This window comes from Pristiophorus japonicus, unplaced genomic scaffold, assembly GCF_044704955.1.
Source record: "Pristiophorus japonicus isolate sPriJap1 unplaced genomic scaffold, sPriJap1.hap1 HAP1_SCAFFOLD_867, whole genome shotgun sequence".
In the NCBI taxonomy this organism is placed as follows: Eukaryota; Metazoa; Chordata; class Chondrichthyes; family Pristiophoridae; genus Pristiophorus; species Pristiophorus japonicus.
In genome coordinates, this window is record NW_027254790.1 from 71,788 (window position 1) to 87,232 (window position 15,445).

The window sequence follows — 15,445 nt, forward strand, 5'->3', positions numbered from 1 at the left end:
AGTGAGTGGCCCTTACCCTGAAAAAACAGTGACTTTGTACAGTTACAGTGAGTGACCCTTACCCTGAATAAACAGTGACTCTGTACAGTTACAGTGAGTGACCCTTACCCTGAATAAACAGTGACGCTGTACAGTTAGTGAGTGACGCTTACCCTGAATAAACAGTGACTCTCTACAGTTACAGTGAGTTAACCTAACCCTGAATAAAAAGTGACTCTGTACAGTTACGGTGAGTGACCCTTACCCTGAATAAACAGCGACTCTGTACATTTACAGTGAGTGACCATTACCCTGAATTAACAGCGACTCTGTACAGTTACAGTGAGTGAGCCTTACCCTGAATAAACAGTGTCGCTGTACAGTTACACAGTGAGTGACCCTTACCCTGAATAAACAGTGACTCTGTACAGTTAAACAGTGAGTGACCCTTACCCTGAATAAACAGTGACTCTTTACAGTTACAGTGAGTGACCCTTACCCTGAATATACAGTGACTCTGTACAGTTACAGTGAGTGACCCTTACCCTGAATAAACAGTGATTCTGTACAGTTACAGTGAGTGACCTTTACCCTGAATAAACAGTGACTCTGTACAGTTACAGTGAGTGACCCTTACCCTGAATAAACAGTGACTCTGTACAGTTACAGTGAGTGACCCTGACCAAGAATAAACAGTGACTCTGTACAGTTACAGTGAGTGACCCTAACCCTGAATAAACAGTGACTCTGTACAGTTACAGTTAGTGACCCTTACCCTGAATAAACAGTGACTCTGTACAGTTACAGTGAGTGACCCTTACCCTGAATAAACAGTGACTCTGTACAGTTACAGTGAGTGACCCTTACCCTGAATAAACAGTGACTCTGTACAGTTACAGTGAGTGACCCTTACCCTGAATAAACAGTGACTCTGTACAGTTACACAGTGAGTGACCCTTACCAAGAATAAACAGTGACTCTGTACAGTTACACAGTGAGTGACCCTTACCCTGAATAAACAGTGACTCTGTACAGTTACAGTGAGTGACCCTTACCAAGAATAAACAGTGACTCTGTACAGTTTCAGTGAGTGACCCTTACAAAGAATAAACAGGGACTCTGTACAGTTACACAGTGAGTGACCCTTACCCTGAATAAACAGTGACTCTGTACAGTTACAGTGAGTGACCCTTACCCTGAATAAACAGTGACTCTGTACAGTTACAGTGAGTGACCCTTACCCTGAATAAACAGTGACTCTGTACAGTTACACAGTGAGTGACCCTTACCAAGAATAAACAGTGACTCTGTACAGTTACACAGTGAGTGACCCTTACCCTGAATAAACAGTGACTCTGTACAGTTACAGTGAGTGACCCTTACCAAGAATAAACAGTGACTCTGTACAGTTTCAGTGAGTGACCCTTACCAAGAATAAACAGGGACTCTGTACAGTTACACAGTGAGTGACCCTTACCCTGAATAAACAGTGACTCTGTACAGTTACAGTGAGTGACCCTTACCAAGAATAAACAGTGACTCTGTACAGTTACAGTGAGTGACCCTTACCAAGAATAAACTGTGACTCTGTACAGTTACAGTGAGTGACCCTTACCAAGAATAAACAGTGACTCTGTACAGTTACAGTGAGTGACCCTTACCCCGAATAAACAGTGACTTGTACAGTTACAGTGAGTGACCCTTACCCTGAATAAACAGTGACTCTGTACAGTTTCAGTGAGTGACCCTTACAAAGAATAAACAGGGACTCTGTACAGTTACACAGTGAGTGACCCTTACCAAGAATAAACAGGGACTCTGTACAGTTACACAGTGAGTGACCCTTACCAAGAATAAACAGGGACTCTGTACAGTTACACAGTGAGTGACCCTTACCCTGAATAAACAGTGACTCTGTACAGTTACAGTGAGTGACCCTTACCAAGAATAAACAGTGACTCTGTACAGTTACAGTGAGTGACCCTTACCCTGAATAAACAGTGACTCTGTACAGTTACACAGTGAGTGACTCTAACGTGAATAAACAGTGACTCTGTACAGTTACAGTGAGTGACCCTTACCCTGAATAAACAGTGACTCTGTACAGTTACACAGTGAGTGACGCTTACCCTGAATAAACAGTGACTCTGTACAGTTACAGTGAGTGACCCTTACCCTGAATAAACAGCGACTCTGTATAGTTACAGTGAGTGACCCTTACCCTGAATAAACAGTGACTCTGTACAGTTACAGTGAGTGACCCTTACCCTGAATAAACAGTGACTCTGTACAGTTACACAGTGAGTGACCCTTACCCTGAATAAACAGTGACTCTGTATAGTTACAGTGAGTGACCCTGACCAAGAATAAACAGTGACTCTGTACAGTTACAGTGAGTGACCCTAACCCTGAATAAATAGTGACTCTGTACAGTTACAGTGAGTGACCCTTACCCTGAATAAACAGTGACTCTGTCCAGTTACAGTGAGTGACCATTACGCTGAATAAACAGTGACTCTGTACAGTTACAGTGAGTGATCCTTACCCTGAATAAACAGTGACGCTGTACAGTTGCACAGTGAGAGACCCTTACCCTGAATAAACAGTGACTCTGTACAGTTACAGTGAGTGAACCTTACCCTGAATAAACAGTGACTCTGTACAGTTACAGTGAGTGAACCTTGCACTGAATAAACAGTGACTCTGTACAGTTACAGTGAGTGACCCTTACCCTGAATAAACAGTGACTCTGTACAGTTACAGTGAGTGACCCTTACCCTGAACAAACAGTGACTCTGTACAGTTACAGTGAGTGACCATTACCCTGAATAAACAGTGACTCTGTACAGTTACAGTGAGTGACCCTGACCCTGAATAAACAGTTACTCTGTACATTTACAGTGAGTGACCCTTACCCTGAATAAACAGTGACTCTGTACAGTTACAGTGAGTGACCCTTACCCTGAATAAACAGTGACTCTGTACAGTTACACAGTGAGTGACTCTTAACCTGAATAAACAGTGAACGCTGTACAGTTACACAGTGAGTGACCCTAACCCTGAATAAACAGTGACCCTTTGCAGTTACACAGTGAGTGACCCTTACCCTGAATAAACAGTGACTCTGTACAGTTAGTGAGTGACCCTTACCCGGAATAAACAGTGACTCTCTACAGTTACAGTGAGTTAACCTAACCCTGAATAAACAGTGACTCTGTACAGTTACAGTGAGTGACCCTTACCCTGAATAAACAGTGACTCTGTACAGTTACACAGTGAGTGACCCTTACCCTGAATAAACAGTGACTCTGTACAGTTACAGTGAGTGACCCTTACCCTGAATAAACAGTGACTCTGTACAGTTACACAGTGAGTGACCCTTACCCTGAATAAACAGTGACTCTGTACAGTTACACAGTGAGTGACCCTTACCCTGAATAAACAGTGACTCTGTGCAGTTACACAGTGAGAGACCCTTACCCTGAATAAACAGCGACTCTGTACATTTACAGTGAGTGACCATTACCCTGAATTAACAGTGACTCTGTACAGTTACAGTGAGTGACCCTTACCCTTAATAAACAGTGACTCTGTACAGTTACACAGTGAGTGACCCTTACCCTGAATAAACAGTGACTCCACAGTTACACAGTGAGTGACCCTTACCCTGAACAAACAGTGATTCTGTACAGTTACAATGAGTGACCCTGACCCTGAATAAACAGTGACTCTGTACAGTTACATTGAGTGAGCCTTACCCTGAATAAACAGTGACTCTGTACAGTTACACAGTGAGTGACCCTTACCCTGAATAAACAGTGACTCTGTACAGTGACTGTGAGTGACCCTCACCCTGAATAAACAGTGACTCTGTACAGTTACACAGTGTGTGACCCTTACCCTGAATAAACAGTGACTCTGTACAGTTACACAGTGAGTGACCCTTACCCTGAATAAACAGTGACTCTGTATAGTTACAGTGAGTGACCCTTACCCTGAATAAACAGCGACTCTGTACAGTTACACAGTGAGTGACCCTTACCCTGAATAAACAGTGACTCTGTACAGTTACAGTGAGTGGCCCTTACCCTGAATAAACAGTGACTTTGTACAGTTACAGTGAGTGACCCTTACCCTGAATAAAGAGTGACTCTGTACAGTTACAGTGAGTGACCCTTACCCTGAATAAACAGTGACGCTGTACAGTTAGTGAGTGACGCTTACCCTGAATAAACAGTGACTCTCTACAGTTACAGTGAGTTAACCTAACCCTGAATAAAAAGTGACTCTGTACAGTTACGGTGAGTGACCCTTACCCTGAATAAACAGCGACTCTGTACATTTACAGTGAGTGACCATTACCCTGAATTAACAGCGACTCTGTACAGTTACAGTGAGTGAGCCTTACCCTGAATAAACAGTGTCGCTGTACAGTTACACAGTGAGTGACCCTTACCCTGAATAAACAGTGACTCTGTACAGTTAAACAGTGAGTGACCCTTACCCTGAATAAACAGTGACTCTTTACAGTTACAGTGAGTGACCCTTACCCTGAATATACAGTGACTCTGTACAGTTACAGTGAGTGACCCTTACCCTGAATAAACAGTGATTCTGTACAGTTACAGTGAGTGACCTTTACCCTGAATAAACAGTGACTCTGTACAGTTACAGTGAGTGACCCTTACCCTGAATAAACAGTGACTCTGTACAGTTAAACAGTGAGCGACCCTTACCCTGAATAAACAGTAACTCTTTACAGTTACAGTGAGTGACCCTTACCCTGAATATACAGTGACTCTGTGCAGTTACACAGTGAGTGACCCTTACCCTGAATAAACAGCGACTCTGTACAGTGACTGTGAGTGACCATTACCCTGAATTAACAGTGACTCTGTACAGTTACAGTGAGTGACCCTTACCCTTAATAAACAGCGACTCTGTACAGTTACAGTGAGTGACCATTACCCTGAATTAACAGTGACTCTGTACAGTTACAGTGAGTGACCCTTACCCTTAATAAACAGTGACTCTGTACAGTTACACAGTGAGTGACCCTTACCCTGAATAAACAGTGACTCCACAGTTACACAGTGAGTGACCCTTACCCTGAATAAACAGTGACTCTGTACAGTTACAATGAGTGACCCTGACCCTGAATAAACAGTGACTCTGTACAGTTACAGTGAGTGAGCCTTACCCTGAATAAACAGTGACTCTGTACAGTTACACAGTGAGTGACCCTTACCCTGAATAAACAGTGACTCTGTACAGTGACTGTGAGTGACCCTCACCCTGAATAAACAGTGACTCTGTACAGTTACACAGTGAGTGACCCTTACCCTGAATAAACAGTGACTCTGTACAGTTACAGTGAGTGACACTTACCCTGCATAAACAGTGACTCTGTACAGTTACACAGTGAGTGACCCTTACCCTGAATAAACAGTGACTCTGTATAGTTACAGTGAGTGACCCTTACCCTGAATAAACAGTGACTCTGTACAGTTACACAGTGAGTGACCCTTACCCTGAATAAACAGTGACTCTGTACAGTTACAGTGAGTGGCCATTACCCTGAATAAACAGTGACTTTGTACAGTTACAGTGAGTGACCCTTACCCTGAATAAAGAGTGACTCTGTACAGTTACAGTGAGTGACCCTTACCCTGAATAAACAGTGACGCTGTACAGTTAGTGAGTGACGCTTACCCTGAATAAACAGTGACTCTCTACAGTTACAGTGAGTTAACCTAACCCTGAATAAAAAGTGACTCTGTACAGTTACAGTGAGTGACCCTTACCCTGAATAAACAGCGACTCTGTACATTTACAGTGAGTGACCATTACTCTGAATTAACAGCGACTCTGTACAGTTACAGTGAGTGAGCCTTACCCTGAATAAACAGTGTCGCTGTACAGTTACACAGTGAGTGACCCTTACCCTGAATAAACAGTGACTCTGTACAGTTAAACAGTGAGCGACCCTTACCCTGAATAAACAGTGACTCTGTACAGTTACAGTGAGTGACCCTTACCCTTAATAAACAGTGACTCTGTACAGTTACAGTGAGTGACCCTTACCCTGAATAAACAGTGACTCTGCACAGTTACAGTGAGTGACCCTTACCCTGAATAAACAGTGACTCTGTCCAGTTACACAGTGAGTGACCCTTACCAAGAATAAACAGTGACTCTGTACAGTTACAGTGAGTGACCCTTACCCTGAAAATACAGTGACTCTGTACAGTTACAGTGAGTGACCCTTACCAAGAATAAACAGTGACTCTGTACAGTTACAGTGAGTGACCCTTACCCTGAATAAACAGTGACTCTGTACAGTTACAGTGAGTGACCCTTACCAAGAATAAACAGTGACTCTGTACAGTTACAGTGAGTGACCCTTACCCAGAATGAACAGTGACTCTGTACAGTTACAGTGAGTGACCCTTACCAAGAATAAACAGTGACTCTGTACAGTTTCAGTGAGTGACCATTACCCTGAATAAACAGTAACTCTGTTCAGTAACAGTGCGTGACCCTTACACGAAATAAACAGTGACTCTGTACAGTTACAGTGAGTGACCCTTACCAAGAATAAACAGTGACTCTGTACAGTTACACAGTGAGTGACCCTTACAAAGAATAAACAGTGACTCTGTACTGTTACAGTGAGTGACCCTTACCCTGCATAAACAGTGACTATGTCCGATTACAGTGAGTGACCATTACCCCGAATAAACAGTGACTCTGTACAGTTACACAGTGAGTGACCCTTACCTTGAATAAACAGTGACTCTGTACAGTTACACAGTGAGTGACCCTTACCCTGAATAAACAGTGACTCTGTACCGTTGCAGTGAGTGACCCTTACCCTGAATAAACAGTGATTCTGTACAGTTACACTGAGTGACCCTTACCCTGAATAAACAGTGATTCTGTACAGTTACAGTGAGTGACCCTTACCCTGAACAAACAGTGACTCTGTACAGTGACAGTGAGTTACCCTTACCCTGAATAGACAGTGACTCTGTACAGTTACACAGTGAGTGATCCGTACCCAGAATAAACAGTGACTCTTTACAGTTACAGTGAGTGACCCTTACCCTGAATATACAGTGACTCTGTAGAGTTACAGTGAGTGACCCTTACCCTGAATAAACAGTGACTCTGTACAGTTACAGTGAGTGACCCTTACCCTGAATAAACAGTGACTCTGCACAGTTACAGTGAGTGACCCATACCCTGAATAAACAGTGACTCTGTCCAGTTACACAGTGAGTGACCCTTACCAAGAATAAACAGTGACTCTGTACAGTTACAGTGAGTGACCCTTACCCTGAATAAACAGTGACTCTTTATAGTTACAGTGAGTGACCCTTACCAAGAATAAACAGTGACTCTGTACAGTTACAGTGAGTGACCCTTACCCTGAATAAACAGTGACTCTGTACAGTTACAGTGAGTGACCCTTACCAAGAATAAACAGTGACTCTGTACAGTTACAGTGAGTGACCCTTACCAAGAATAAACAGTGACTCTGTACAGTTACAGTGAGTGACCCTTACCCTGAATGAACAGTGACTCTGTACAGTTACAGTGAGTGACCCTTACCCTGAATAAACAGTGACTCTGTACAGTTACAGTGAGTGACCCTTACCAAGAATAAACAGTGACTCTCTACAGTTTCAGTGAGTGACCATTACCCTGAATAAACAGTAACTCTGTTCAGTAACAGTGAGTGACCCTTACCCTGCATAAATAGTGACTATGTCCGATTACAGTGAGTGACCCTTACCCTGAATAAACAGTGACTCTGTACAGTTACACAGTGAGTGACCCTTACCTTGAATAAACAGTGACTCTGTACAGTTACACAGTGAGTGACCCTTACCCTGAATAAACAGTGACTCTGTACAGTTAGTGAGTGACCCTTACACTGAATAAACAGTGACTCTGTATAGTTACAGTGAGTGACCCTTACCCTGAATACACAGTGACTCTGTACAGTTGCACAGTGAGTGACTCTTATCCTGAATAAACAGTAATTCTGTTCAGTTACAGTGAGTGACCCTTACCCTGAATAAACAGTGACTCTGTACAGTTACAGTGAGTGACCCTTACCCTGAATAAACAGTGACTCTGTACAGTTAGTGAGTGACCCTTACCCTGAATAAACAGTGACTCTGTACAGTTACACAGTGAGTGACCCTTACCCTGAATAAACAGTGACTCTGTACAGTTACAGTGAGTGACCCTTACCCTGAATAAACAGTGACTCTGTACAGTTACAGTGAGTGACCCTTACCAAGAATAAACAGTGACTCTGTACAGTTTCAGTGAGTGACCCTGACAAAGAATAAACAGGGACTCTGTACAGTTATACAGTGAGTGACCCTAACCAAGAATAAACAGTGACTCTGTACAGTAACACAGTGAGTGACCCTTACCCTGAATAAACAGTGACTCTGTACAGTTACACAGTGAGTGTCCCTTACCAAGAATAAACAGTGACTCTGTACATTACAGTGAGTGACCCTTACCCTGAATAAACAGTGACTCTGTACAGTTACACAGTGAGTGTCCCTTACCCTGAATAAACAGTGACTCTGTACAGTTACAGTGAGTGACCCTTACCAAGAATAAACAGTGACTCTGTACAGTTTTAGTGAGTGACCCTTACAAAGAATAAACAGGGACTCTGTACAGTTACACAGTGAGTGACCCTTACCAAGAATAAACAGTGACTCTGTATAGTTACAGTGAGTGACCCTTACCAAGAATAAACAGTGACTCTGTACAGTTACAGTGAGTGACCCTTACCAAGAATAAACAGTGACTCTGTACAGTTACAGTGAGTGACCCTTACCAAGAATAAACAGTGACTCTGTACAGTTACAGTGAGTGACCCTGACCCTGAATAAACAGTGACTCTGTACAGTTACAGTGAGTGACCCTTACCAAGAATAAACAGTGACTCTGTACAGTTTCAGTGAGTGACCCTTACAAAGAATAAACAGGGACTCTGTACAATTACACAGTGAGTGACCCTAACCAAGAATAAACAGTGACTCTGTACAGTTACACAGTGAGTGACCCTTACCCTGAATAAACAGTGACTCTGTACAGTTACACAGTGAGTGTCCCTTACCAAGAATAAACAGTGACTCTGTACAGTTACAGTGAGTGACCCTTACCCTGAATAAACAGTGACTCTGTACAGTTACACAGTGAGTGTCCCTTACCAAGAATAAACAGTGACTCTGTACAGTTACACAGTGAGTGACCCTTACCCTGAATAAACAGTGACTCTGCACAGTTACACAGTGAGTGACCCTTACCTTGAATAAACAGTGACTCTGTACAGTTACACAGTGAGTGACCCTTACCTTGAATAAACAGTGACTCTGTACAGTTACACAGTGAGTGACACTTGCCCTGAATAAACAGTGACTCTGTACAGTTACACAGTGAGTGACCCTTACCCTGAATAAACAGTGACTCTGCACAGTTACACAGTGACTGACCCTTACCTTGAATAAACAGTGACTCTGTACAGTTACACAGTGAGTGACACTTACCCTGAATAAACAGTGACTCTGTACAGTTACAGTGAGTGACCCTTACCCTGAATACACAGTGACTCTGTACAGTTGCACAGTGAGTGACTCTTATCCTGAATAAACAGTAACTCTGTTCAGTTACAGTGAGTGACCCTTACCCTGAATAAACAGTGACTTTGTACAGTTCCACAGTGAGTGACCCTTACCCTGAATAAACAGTAACTCTGCACAGTTACACAGTGAGTGACCCTTATCCTGAATAAACATTGAATCTGTACAGTTAGTGAGTGACCTCACCCTGAATAAACAGTGACTCTGTACAGTTACACTGAGTGACCCTTACCCTGAATAAACAGTGACTCTGTACAGTTACAGTGAGTGACCCTTACCCTGAATAAACAGTGACTCTGTACAGTTACAGTTAGTGACTCTTACCCTGAATAAACAGTGACTCTGTACAGTTACACAGTGAGTGGCCCTTACCAAGAATAAACAGTGACTCTGTACGGTTACAGTGAGTGACCCTTACCCTGAATAAACAGTGACTATGTCCAATTACAGTGAGTGACCCTTACCAAGAATAAACAGTGACTCTGTACAGTTACAGTGAGTGACACTTACCCTGAATAAACAGTGACTCTGTACAGTCACACAGTGAGTGACCCTTACCCTGAATAAACAGTGACTCTGTACAGTTACAGTGAGTGACACTTACCCTGAATAAACAGTGACTCTGTACAGTCACACAGTGAGTGACCCTTACCCTGAATAAACAGTGACTCTGTACAGTTACAGTGAGTGACCCTTACCGTGAATAAACAGTGACTCTGTACAGTTACAGTGAGTGACCCTTCCCCTGAATAAACAGTGACTCTGTACAGTTACACAGTGAGTGACCCTTACCCTGAATAAACAGTGACTCTTTACAGTTGCAGTGAGTGACCCTTACCCTGAATAAACAGTGACTCTGTACAGTTACAGTGAGTGACCCTTACCCTGAATAAACAGTGACTCTGTACAGTTACAGTGAGTGACCCTTACCCTGAATAAACAGTGACTCTGTACAGTTACACAGTGAGTGACCCTGACCCTGAATAAACAGTGACTCTGTACAGTGACAGAGAGTTACATTTACCCTGAATAGACAGTGACTCTGTACAGTTACACAGTGAGGGATCCGTACCCAGAATAAACAGTGACTCTGTACAGTTACACAGTGAGTGACCCTTACCGTGAATAAATAGTGACTCTGTACAGTTACAGTGAGTGACCCTTACCCTGAATAAACAGTGACTCTGTAAAGTTACAGTGAGTGACTCTTACACTGAATAAACAGTCACTCAGTACAGTGACTGTGAGTGACCCTCACCCTGAATAAACAGTGACGCTGTACAGTTACACAGTGAGTGACCCTTACCCTGAATAAACAGTGACTCTGTACAGTTACAGTGAGTGACCCTTACCCTGAATAAACAGTGACTCTGTACAGTTACAGTGAGTGACCCTTACCCTGAATAAACAATGACTCTGTACAGTTACACAGTGAGTGACCCTTACCCTGAATAAACAGTGACCATTTACAGTTACACAGTGAGTGACCCTTACCCTGAATAAACAGTGACTCTGTACAGTTACAGTGAGTGACCCTTACCCTGAATAAACAGTGACTCTGTACAGTTACAGTGAGTGACCCTTACCCTGAATAAACAGTGACTCTGTACATTTACAGTGAGTGACCCTTACCCTGAACAAACAGTGACTCTGTACAGTTACAGTGAGTGACCCTTACCCTGAATAAACAGTGACCCTTTACAGTTACACAGTGAGTGACCCTTACCCTGAATAAACAGTGACGCTGTACAGTTACACAGTGAGTGACCCTTACCCTGAACAAACAGTGACTCTGTACAGTTACAGTGAGTGACCCTTACCCTGAATAAACAGTGACCCTTTACAGTTACACAGTGAGTGAACCTGACCCTGAATAAACAGTGACACTGTACAGTTGCAGTGAGTGACCCTTACCCTGAATAAACAGTGACTCAGTACAGTTAGTGAGTGACCCTTACCCTGAATAAACAGTGACTCTCTACAGTTACAGTGAGTTAACCTAACCCTGAATAAACAGTGACTCTGTACAGTTACAGTGAGTGACCCTTACCCTGAATAAACAGTGACTCTCTACAGTTACAGTGAGTTAACCTAACCCTGAATAAACAGTGACTCTCTACAGTTACAGTGAGTGACCCTTACCCTGAATTAACAGTGACTCTGTACAGTTACACAGTGAGTGACCCTTACCCTGAATAAACAGTGACTCTGTATAGTTACAGTGAGTGACCCTTACCCTGAACAAACAGTGACTCTGTACAGTTACAGTGAGTGACCCTTACCCTGAATAAACAGTGACCCTTTACAGTTACACAGTGAGTGACCCTTACCCTGAATAAACAGTGACGCTGTACAGTTACACAGTGAGTGACCCTTACCCTGAACAAACAGTGACTCTGTACAGTTACAGTGAGTGACCCTTACCCTTAATAAACAGTGACCCTTTACAGTTACACAGTGAGTGACCCTTACCCTGAATAAACAGTGACTCTACAGTTACACAGTGAGTGACCCTTACACTGAATAAACAGTGACTCTGTACAGTTACAGTGAGTGACCCTTACCCTGAATAAACAGTGACTCTGTACAGTTACAGTGAGTGATCCTTACCCTGAATAAACAGTGACTCAGTACAGTGACTGTGAGTGACCCTCACCCTGAATAAAAAGTGACTCTGTACAGTTACAGTGAGTGACCCTTACCCTGAATAAACAGTGACTCTGTGCAGTTACACAGTGAGAGACCCTTACCCTGAATAAACAGCGACTCTGTACATTTACAGTGAGTGACCTTTACCCTGAATTAACAGCGACTCTGTACAGTTACAGTGAGTGAGCCTTACCCTGAATAAACAGTGACACTGTACGGTTACAGTGAGTGACCCTTACCCTGAATAAACAGTGACTCTGTAGTTACACAGTGAGTGACCCTTACCCTTAATAAACAGTGACCCTTTACAGTTACACAGTGAGTGACCCTTACCCTGAATAAACAGTGACTCTGTACAGTTACAGTGAGTGACCCTGACCCTGAATAAACAGTGACTCTGTACAATTACAGTGAGTGACCCTTACCCTGAATAAACAGTGACTCTGTGCAGTTACAGTGAGTGACCCTTACCCTGAATAAACAGTGACTCCGTACAGTTACAGTGAGTGACCCTTACCTTGAATAAACAGTGAATCTGTACAGTTACAGTGAGTGACCCTTACCCTGAATAAACAGTGACTCTGTACAGTTACAGTGAGTGACCCTTACCCTGAATAAACAGTGACTCTGTACAGTTACACAGTGAGTTACCCTTACCCTGAATAAACAGTGACTCTGTACAGTTACAGTGAATGACCCTTACACTGAATAAACAGTGACTCTGTACAGTTACACAGTGAGGGATCCGTACCCAGAACAAACAGTGACTCTGTACAGTTGCAGTGAGTGACCCTTACCCTGAATAAACAGTGACTCTGTAAAGTTAGTGAGTGAACCTTACCCTGAATAAACAGTGACTCTGGATAGTTACAGTGAGTGACCCGTACCAAGAATAAACAGTGACTCTGTACAGTTACAGTGAGTGACCATTACCCTGAATTAACAGTGACTCTGTACAGTTACAGTGAGTGACCCTTACCCTGAATAAACAGTGACTCTGTAGTTACACAGTGAGTGACCCTTACCCTTAATAAACAGTGACCCTTTACAGTTACACAGTGAGTGACCCTTACCCTGAATAAACAGTGACTCTGTACAGTTACAGTGAGTGACCCTGACCCTGAATAAACAGTGACTCTGTACAATTACAGTGAGTGACCCTTACCCTGAATAAACAGTGACTCTGTGCAGTTACAGTGAGTGACCCTTACCCTGAATAAACAGTGACTCCGTACAGTTACAGTGAGTGACCCTTACCTTGAATAAACAGTGAATCTGTACAGTTACAGTGAGTGACCCTTACCCTGAATAAACAGTGACTCTGTACAGTTACAGTGAGTGACCCTTACCCTGAATAAACAGTGACTCTGTACAGTTACACAGTGAGTTACCCTTACCCTGAATAAACAGTGACTCTGTACAGTTACAGTGAATGACCCTTACACTGAATAAACAGTGACTCTGTACAGTTACACAGTGAGGGATCCGTACCCAGAACAAACAGTGACTCTGTACAGTTGCAGTGAGTGACCCTTACCCTGAATAAACAGTGACTCTGTAAAGTTAGTGAGTGACCTTACCCTGAATAAACAGTGACTCTGGATAGTTACAGTGAGTGACCCGTACCAAGAATAAACAGTGACTCTGTACAGTTACAGTGAGTGACCATTACCCTGAATTAACAGTGACTCTGTACAGTTACAGTGAGTGACCCTTACCCTGAATAAACAGTGACTCTGTACAGTTACAGTGAGTGACCCTTACCCTGAATAAACAGTGACTCTGTACAGTTACAGTGAGTGACCCTTACCCTGAATAAACAGGGACTCTGTACAGTTACAGTGAGTGACCCTTACCCTGAATAAACAGTGACTCTGTACAGTTACAGTGAGTGACCCTTACCCTGAATAAACAGTGACTCTGTACAGTTTTTTTTTTTTTTTTTTTTTTTAAATTCATGTCCAATCGTTTTCCAATCGTTACAATTCTTTGTCAAACGCCAGAGGTCACCCTGCACCAGTCAAGGATCACTCTGCGCCAATGCTCTTAGCCAAAAGGCCTAGAGCCACTGCACCGTTCCTGGAAGTACTGCAATACCAGGTTCGTGCCATGGAGGTGGATGGGTCAGGTCCCCCACACACCTCCGTGGAGGTGGATGGGTCACCAATCCCACCCACCTCCTGTTTACAAAAATGTAAGCATATACCTTCCTGACCAGGGAGGAACCACCCGGACGTCATGGTGGCTGGTCAGGTTAGTTATGCAGATCTTAGCCAAAAGGCCGAGAAGCGAACCTTACCCTGAATAAACAGTGACTCTGTACAGTTACAGTGAGTGACCCTTACCCTGAATAAACAGTGACTCTGTACAGTTACAGTGAGTGACCCTTACCCTGAATATACAGTGACTCTGTACAGTTACAGTGAGTGACCCTTACCCTGAATAAACAGTGACTCTGTACAGTTACAGTGAGTGACCCTTACCCTGAATAAACAGTGACTCTGCACAGTTACAGTGAGTGACCCTTACCCTGAATAAACAGTGACTCTGTACAGTTACAGTGAGTGACCCTTACCCTGAATAAACAGTGACTCTGTACAGTTACAGTGAGTGACCCTTTCCAAGAATAAACAGTGACTCTGTAAAGTTACAGTGAGTGACCCTTACCAAGAATAAACAGTGACTCTGTACAGTTACAGTGAGTGACCCTTACCCTGAATGAACAGTGACTCTGTACAGTTACAGTGAGTGACCCTTACCAAGAATAAACAGTGACTCTGTACAGTTTCAGTGAGTGACTATTACCCGGAATAAACAGTAACTCTGTTCAGTAACAGTGAGTGACCCTTACACGAAATAAACAGTGACTCTGTACAGTTACACAGTGAGTGACCCTTACCCTGAATAAACAGTGACTCTGCACAGTTACAGTGAGTGACCCTTACCCTGAATAAACAGTAACTCTATACAGTTACAGTGAGTGACCCTGACCCTGAATAAACAGTGACTCTGCACAGTTAAAGTGAGTGACCCTTACCCTGAAATAAACAGTGACTCTGTACAGTTACACAGTGAGTGACCCTTACCAAGAATAAACAGTGACTCTGTACAGTTACAGTGAGTGACCCTTACCCTGAATAAAC

At 43.1% G+C, this 15,445-nt stretch overlaps 1 pseudogene; it reads right to left on the reverse strand.

The window, feature by feature from the left end:
- Positions 1 to 14,365: 14,365 nt before the first annotated feature.
- Positions 14,366 to 14,595, reverse strand: LOC139257586 (U2 spliceosomal RNA; annotated as a pseudogene).
- Between the last annotated feature and the right edge of the window lie 850 nt (positions 14,596 to 15,445).